This window comes from Micropterus salmoides, unplaced genomic scaffold (genome assembly GCF_014851395.1).
Source record: "Micropterus salmoides isolate LMB-PRFRI ecotype aquatic unplaced genomic scaffold, ASM1485139v1 Ms_hic_scaffold_10, whole genome shotgun sequence".
NCBI lineage: Eukaryota > Metazoa > Chordata > Actinopteri > Centrarchiformes > Centrarchidae > Micropterus > Micropterus salmoides.
This window is the reverse complement of record NW_024040041.1, coordinates 288,659-295,401: the sequence shown is the minus strand read 5'-3', so window position 1 is coordinate 295,401 and position 6,743 is coordinate 288,659.

Here is a 6,743-nt window from a genome sequence, read left to right as displayed (position 1 = left end):
CAGCCACAGGTGAAGGCAAACCGCGCACCTGATAGACCAGGGAAATAGTCTGAACAATCCAGTTGCTAATAGTATGTTTGGATGCAGGGAGCCCGGCCCTGGGAGACCCAAAACACACTAGCAGCTGGTCAGCCTTCCTCCAACGGGAGGACCTCAGAGTGTAAATACTCAGTGCTCTGACAGGGCAGAGCAGATGAAGTCTCCCGTCCTCCGCCATCACATGAGGTGGAGAATGAAATGCCTGCAGCACTGTGGACCCTGCCGCACAAGAAGGCACTTTAGGGATGTATCCTGAATGAGGGTGCAGGATAGCCCTAATATTCCCCGGGGCAAACTCCAGGCTTTGCGGGGAAACCGAAAGCGCTTGGAGCTCCCCCACCCTCCTCAGAGAGGTGATAGCAAGGAGAAAGGCCATCTTGAGGGTCAAGTGCTTAGCCTTAGCTGACTCCAGGGGTTTGAAGGGGGCCTCAGCCAACGCCCCAAGAACCACTGCCAGATCCCAAGTGGGAACCTTGGACCGAGTCGCAGGTCTCATCCTCCGGGCACCACGGAGGAAAAGTACAACCAAGGGAAGTTTCCCCAAGAACCCCTCCCTCAGAGGGGTGTGGAAAGATGAAATAGCTGCCACGTACACCTTGAGGGTGGAAGGGGAAAGACCAGCAGAGAACCGGTCCTGGAGGAACTCAAGTACCTGAACCACCGGGCAGGTAACAGGGTCCACCGACCGCTCCCTACACCAAGTGGAGAAAACACTCCACTTCAGGCCGTACATCCTCCGTGTGGACGGGGCCCTGGAGCTCAGGAGGGTCTCGACTGCTCCGGCTGTTAGACCCGCCTCTAGGTACTGTGCCCCCTCAGGGGCCAGACCCACAGTCGCCATATGGCGGGGCAAGGGTGAAGAACCCGGCCCTGCGCCTGGGACAGCAGGTCTCTCCTCAGAGGGACCCGCCACGGCGGGCCGTCCAGGAGCGACATGATGTCCGAGAACCACACCCGGGTTGGCCAGAACGGGGCTACGAGCAGTAGGCCGACATAGTCCTGGCGGACCCGCTCCAGAACCCCGGGAGCAGAGCGACTGGGGGAAAAGCGTACAGACGTAGCCTCGGCCACGAATGTACCATGGCGTCCAGACCCAACGGGGCTGGAGGAATGAGAGAAACCATAGTGCGTAGTCTCTTGAGACGCAAACAGATCCACGTCTATGGGGCCGAACTCTTCGCACAAGAGCTCCACCACTTCGGGATGAAGTCTCCATTCCCCGGGCCTCAGCCCCTGCCTCAACAGCAGGTCTGCTCCCTGATTCTGTGTCCCCAGGAAATACATCGCCCTGAGCGATAGTAACCTCTGCTGGGACCACAGGAGGATCTGACGCGCCAGTCTGTCCAGAGGGCGCGAGCGCAGACCGCCCTGGTGATTCAGATAGGCCACCACCGCTGTGTTGTTCTCCTCAGAACGAACCAGGACGTGGTGGCCTTGGAGATCGGGCAGGAAACTCCTTAGAGCCTGGAACACCGCCAACATCTCGAGACAGTTGATATGCCACTCGGATCGATGCACCTGCCAGGATCCCCTTGCAAAGCGGCCGTCCATGACCGCGCCCCAGCCCGTGAGGGAGGCATCTGTCGAAATAACCAGCCGGCGACAAGACCCTCCCAGCACGGGCCCCTGGGACAGGAACCAAGTTTCCTTCCAAACTGATAGGGAACGAAGACACTTGCGCGTAACCCAAACCAGACGGAGAGGATTCCCCTCCGGGAAAAACCCTTGTTCCTTAGCCACCACTGCAGGGGTCTCATGTGCAGCAGTCCAGATGGTATTACGCTGGACGCAGCCGCCAGGAGACCCAACACTCGTTGAAAGTGTTTCATAGTGATGGCGTGGCCTAACTTCACCCCTTTCACGGCAGCCAATATGGTGTCGACACGTGCCGGAGACAATTGTGCCCACATCGTTGTCGAATCCCATGCAACCCCTAGGAACGTAGCCCGTTGGGTGGGCGCCAGCACGCTCTTCTTTGCGTTGAGCCTCAGCCCTAAACCGCAGACGAGCCAGAACGACATCTCGATGCCGAACCGCCAACTCTCGAGACTGGGCTAGGATGAGCCCGTCGTCGATGAAGTTGAAATCCGGATGCCCCGGAGCCTCAGCGGGGCCAGTGCTGCATCCATACACTTGGTGAATGTGCTAGGGGAAGTGCCAGGCCGAATGGAAGAACCCGATACTGGTAAGCCACACCCCCGAAGGCAAACCTCAGGAACTTCCTGTGAGAAGGACGGATGGAGACCTAGAAATAGGCGTCCTTTAGATCTATCGTGACAAACCAATCCTCAGATTGGATGTGCGTCACGGTGGCGGGGATGATGAGCATCTTTAACCTGAATCTCCTCAGAGACCGGTTAGAACCCGCAGATCCAAAATAGGGCACGCAGCCCTCCGTCCTTCTTGGGGACTATGAAGTCTCTGTCTGGGGGGGAGACACGTTCCACGGCCCCTTTCCTCAGCAGAGTACAAACTTCCTGTCCCAACACTGGACCTTGCTCCGGGCGGACCACAGTCCAAACCACCCCCTCTCTTCTGTTGAATTTGGAGGGCGGGCTTTGAACTGTAGTCGATACCCATCTATGGCAGTGCGCAGGACCCGCGGAGAAATGTTCGTCAGGCTCCGCCAAGCGTCTGCAAAGTCTGCCAACGGAACCAGCCCCTCGGGGCTGGTGGTCGGTGTCTCGTGTGATCTTCTGGTGGACCCCTGAAGCCCCAGAACGGCAGGGGGGAGCCGCTGAAGATCCACGGTGAGTGAGTCGGGATGCCGTCCGTCTGCAGACCCTCGGGGCAGGCAGTACGGTGCGGACTCGATGGTGGCAGGTGCGTCCTGAACGTGTAAACGGCGGGATAACATCACCTGTTGTCACGGCGGAGGGGACCTCGGTCGGCCTCCGGGGGGGGGGGGGGGGGTGCGGGAGGGGAGAAAGACTCCCCTACCCCGGTCTTCCCTGAGCTCTGTCGGGACTGGATGACGGTCCTCAGATCGCGTCTCTCAGACGGCTGAGGGTGAGAGCGCCGTCTCGCTGCCCCAGCTCCTCGGGGGGCCCCCGAGAAGCGACACTCTGCTTCCCTTCTCTCCGTAGGAGCTCGTAGAGGGAAGGGACCTACGCCTGGCAGCCTCAGCTGCCTTGGGTCCAGACCGGCGAGGGAGGTACTGGCGGAACGCTTCGCACTGCGTCTAACGCTTCGTGGTTCTGCGAAGCTCCGCCAGATCTTCCTCGGAGGGACCCCCCCTCTGAACCATCTCCTGTAGCAGGTTGGCTTGGTAGGCTTGAAGCACCGTGGTGTGCAAGCTCGCACCTGCCTGGCCCGCTGCCATGTACGCCTTCCCCACAAGCGTGGATGTGGTGCGACATGGTTTGGATGGTAACGCCGGCTTCTCCAGGGAGGACGCAAGTCGAGGGGAGAGATAGCTCGCAAGCTCATCCTCCACCCGAGGCATCCTCCCATAACCACGGTCCCTAACCCCCATCACATTACTGTAGTTCAGTGATCGGGGTGTGGAAAGCCATGTAGAGAAGGGTCTGCCCCATGATTTACTCAGTTCATCATGTAAATCAGGAAAGAATGGCAGAGACCGGCGTGGAGGTGGCGTGTGGTGCTTAAGAAACCTTTCATCAAGCTACCACTAGCCTGTGGTGTCTGCTCCTCCCGTGGCCAGTTGATGTTGAGCTTAGCCACGGCTCTAGTCACCACCTCCAGCAGCACTTCATAGTCGGGCGCGGCCAGATGACGCCGCCCCGACACCCGGAAGTCATCGTCGACTGCGCTGAGCACGTCCGCCTCCTCGGAGTCGGATTGCTGCAGCGCCTCCGGATCCAAAACCGCGAGCGGGAGAAGCCGAGAACGGGCTCCCGAACGAGGAAAGGAAGCGTCGGAGCCAGCGGATGAAGGTCGGGAAAAAGCCTCAGCCGTCCCGAAATCCTCCGACAGATTACGCTGTGAACCCATGAGTGAAGCCGCCGGGCCGCCTCAGCGGCCGCAGGGCCCGCACCACGGGGAAAACACATCCGGCCATCCTCGGAAAAGAGAGCCATGCTGTACCTCAGTACCCGCACGGAAAGGGCTTCGCAACGGGCGCAGGCAGCCCCCTCGAGAGCTGCCCGTGCGTGCTCCATCCCCAAACATGAGAGACACATCTCATGAGAATCTCCATCCGTGATGTACCGAGGGCAAGAAAAAACACACCTTCTGTACATCTGGTTGCCGGACATGCTGGTAGACTTCTTCTTCAGGTAAGACATACTGCTTGTAGGACTGGAGCTTTCTTCAAACAACATACAGAGCGCCTGCTGAATAAAAAAAAGCTAATGATGAGTGTGTACAGGTGTGCTTTATACTCCTCCGGTTATTCCGTCACACCTTACCGTTCTAGCAACAGGCCAATAGGATTGGAGTGATTTCATTCACGTTCAGACCTGCTTCGCCTAGAGGCGTTCCCATAGTGTCGTAACCGACGCAGTTCGAGTTCCCTCGAAGGGGAACAGAAGTTTACATTTGTTATTTCTTTTTTTGTGTTCATTATGTGAAAGGTTTTTTGAGGGGGAGAACCACAAGCAACATTACTTATAACCAGTGTTTGTATTACAAGCAATCGAGAAAAACTTTAATGCTTGTGAGACAAAGACGAAACCGCAGCACGTCCCAGAAGGCAGAAAGGCATTGGCCTATTTTAACCCGCGCAGCTTTTCTGGCATTTACTGTACTGGTTTAGCGGATCAGGAAACGGAGATTCACCAGAGCCTTTTTGGAAACTCACACGAATTGAGGAGACGAAAGGGACAAGAGATTTCACATGGCTATTAATCAAGAATGTAGAGATTTTTACATGGACGTTCCTCCCACGGGCAGTTCAAAACCAGAATATCTCATAGATCTCCAATGCTAGCTGGCAGGAGAAATCTCATGTTTGCTCATGTTTCTCACTGAACAAGAGAAAGTAGAAGTGGTAGCTCTGTAAGAGGGAATGAAAGAGAAGAGGAGGTATTACAGCTGTTCATTTGTTATGATGTGTTGAGTGTTTATTATAAAATTGGTTAAGACTACACTTCATCACTTCAAGCTACACTTTGTATTACATTTTTTCTAAAAATTAGGCACTTTGTTTTAGTTTAATTAAATTTACAATTTAATATTAGAGTAGTTATTATTTATTATCCCTCCAGTTTGATGTGAAAACTGATTGAAATATTATTTGATTTGACAGTCCGTTGTTGACTAAAAACATATGCTGATACAACTATACATTATGGTACTGAATGATAACGCAAGTTAGTCGTTTTTAATATTCCAGACCTTTGCTTCGGGAAATTTTCTCTAACTGGACCTCTTTGAATTCTAATTGAATACCCCTGGCCTAGAGAATCTGGTCAATTTTCGATCATAAAACAACAATAAATACTGTTAAATCAGACAAAGAAAGAAACCATATAGCCTACCTATTTTCTTGATTGCTTAAAAACATTTCTTGAAATTATGCCTCTTTTCCTCTAAACTCTAAACACAAATCCACAACTTCTCACCCAATTCCCCAAACATCCTATTTTCAGGTCAAAATGAAGCTCTCCACTCAAAACCATTCAATCTTGCTGAAAAACCAAACTTTGCCCTCAGACATGACACACAAGCCCTCAGAAACACACACTGCAACACGGTCTGACACACTGGTGGAATAAATTCAAAACAATACTACAAAAACTTATTATTTATTATTAGTAATGTTGTTTGTGGTTTTCTCCCTCAAAAAACTTTTCACATGATGAACACAACAAAAGAAATAACAAATGGAAACATTTGCACCTTTTTTATTTCTTAGTGTACTGTACAGTTCTACACACCAAACAACTCACTATTCTGCTCTGGCATCCTGTCTTTGGTCTGAGACAGACCAGAGATTTTCCTCCTCCACCTCCTCTTCCTCCCTGCTCCTATACTTTCTATTCCTACTCTCTTTCTACCTCCTCCTCCTATCTCTACTCCTCCTTCACCTCAGTCTCCTCTCTTCTTCCTCCTTCTCCTCCTCTCTGGTGTCCTCTACCGCTTCTCCACTTCTTCCCCTCCCTCCTCAGAGCTGGCCCCCTCCCTCCTCTCTCCATCACAGAGAGGGAAATCAACGGTCTTTTCAGGAGGCAGAAACCCCGCAAAGCAGCTGGGCCGGACTCTATCTCCCCATCCTCCCTGAAGCACTGTGCTGATCGGCTGTCTCTGGTGTTCACAGACATTTTAACACCTTACTGGAGACACGCCAAGTGCCAGCCTGCTTCAAAGCCTCCACTATCATCCCTGTCCCCAAGAAACCAAGGACCAGAGACAGAGTTACTGGGTTATTGCACAGGAATTGTTCCTGACACTGTGAGTCAGAAATCAGCTGTTCATCAGAGTGGTGGTTTGTGGGAAGAAACTGTTCCTGTGTCTGTTGGTTTTGGCGTACAGTGCTCTGTAGCGCCTACCAGAGGGGAGGAGCTGGAACAGGTTGTGTCCGGGGTGAGATGGATCTGCAGTGATGTTTCCTGCCCGTTTCCTGACACTGGAAATGTATAAGTCCTGAATGGAGGGCAGGTTGGCACCGATTATTGTTTCTGCAGTCCTGTCTGTTGTAGTCTGTCCCTGTCCTTTTTGGTGGCAGATCCACCAGAAACCAGACAGTGATGGAGGTGCAGAGGACAGACTGGATGATGGCTGTGTAGAACTGGATCAGCAGC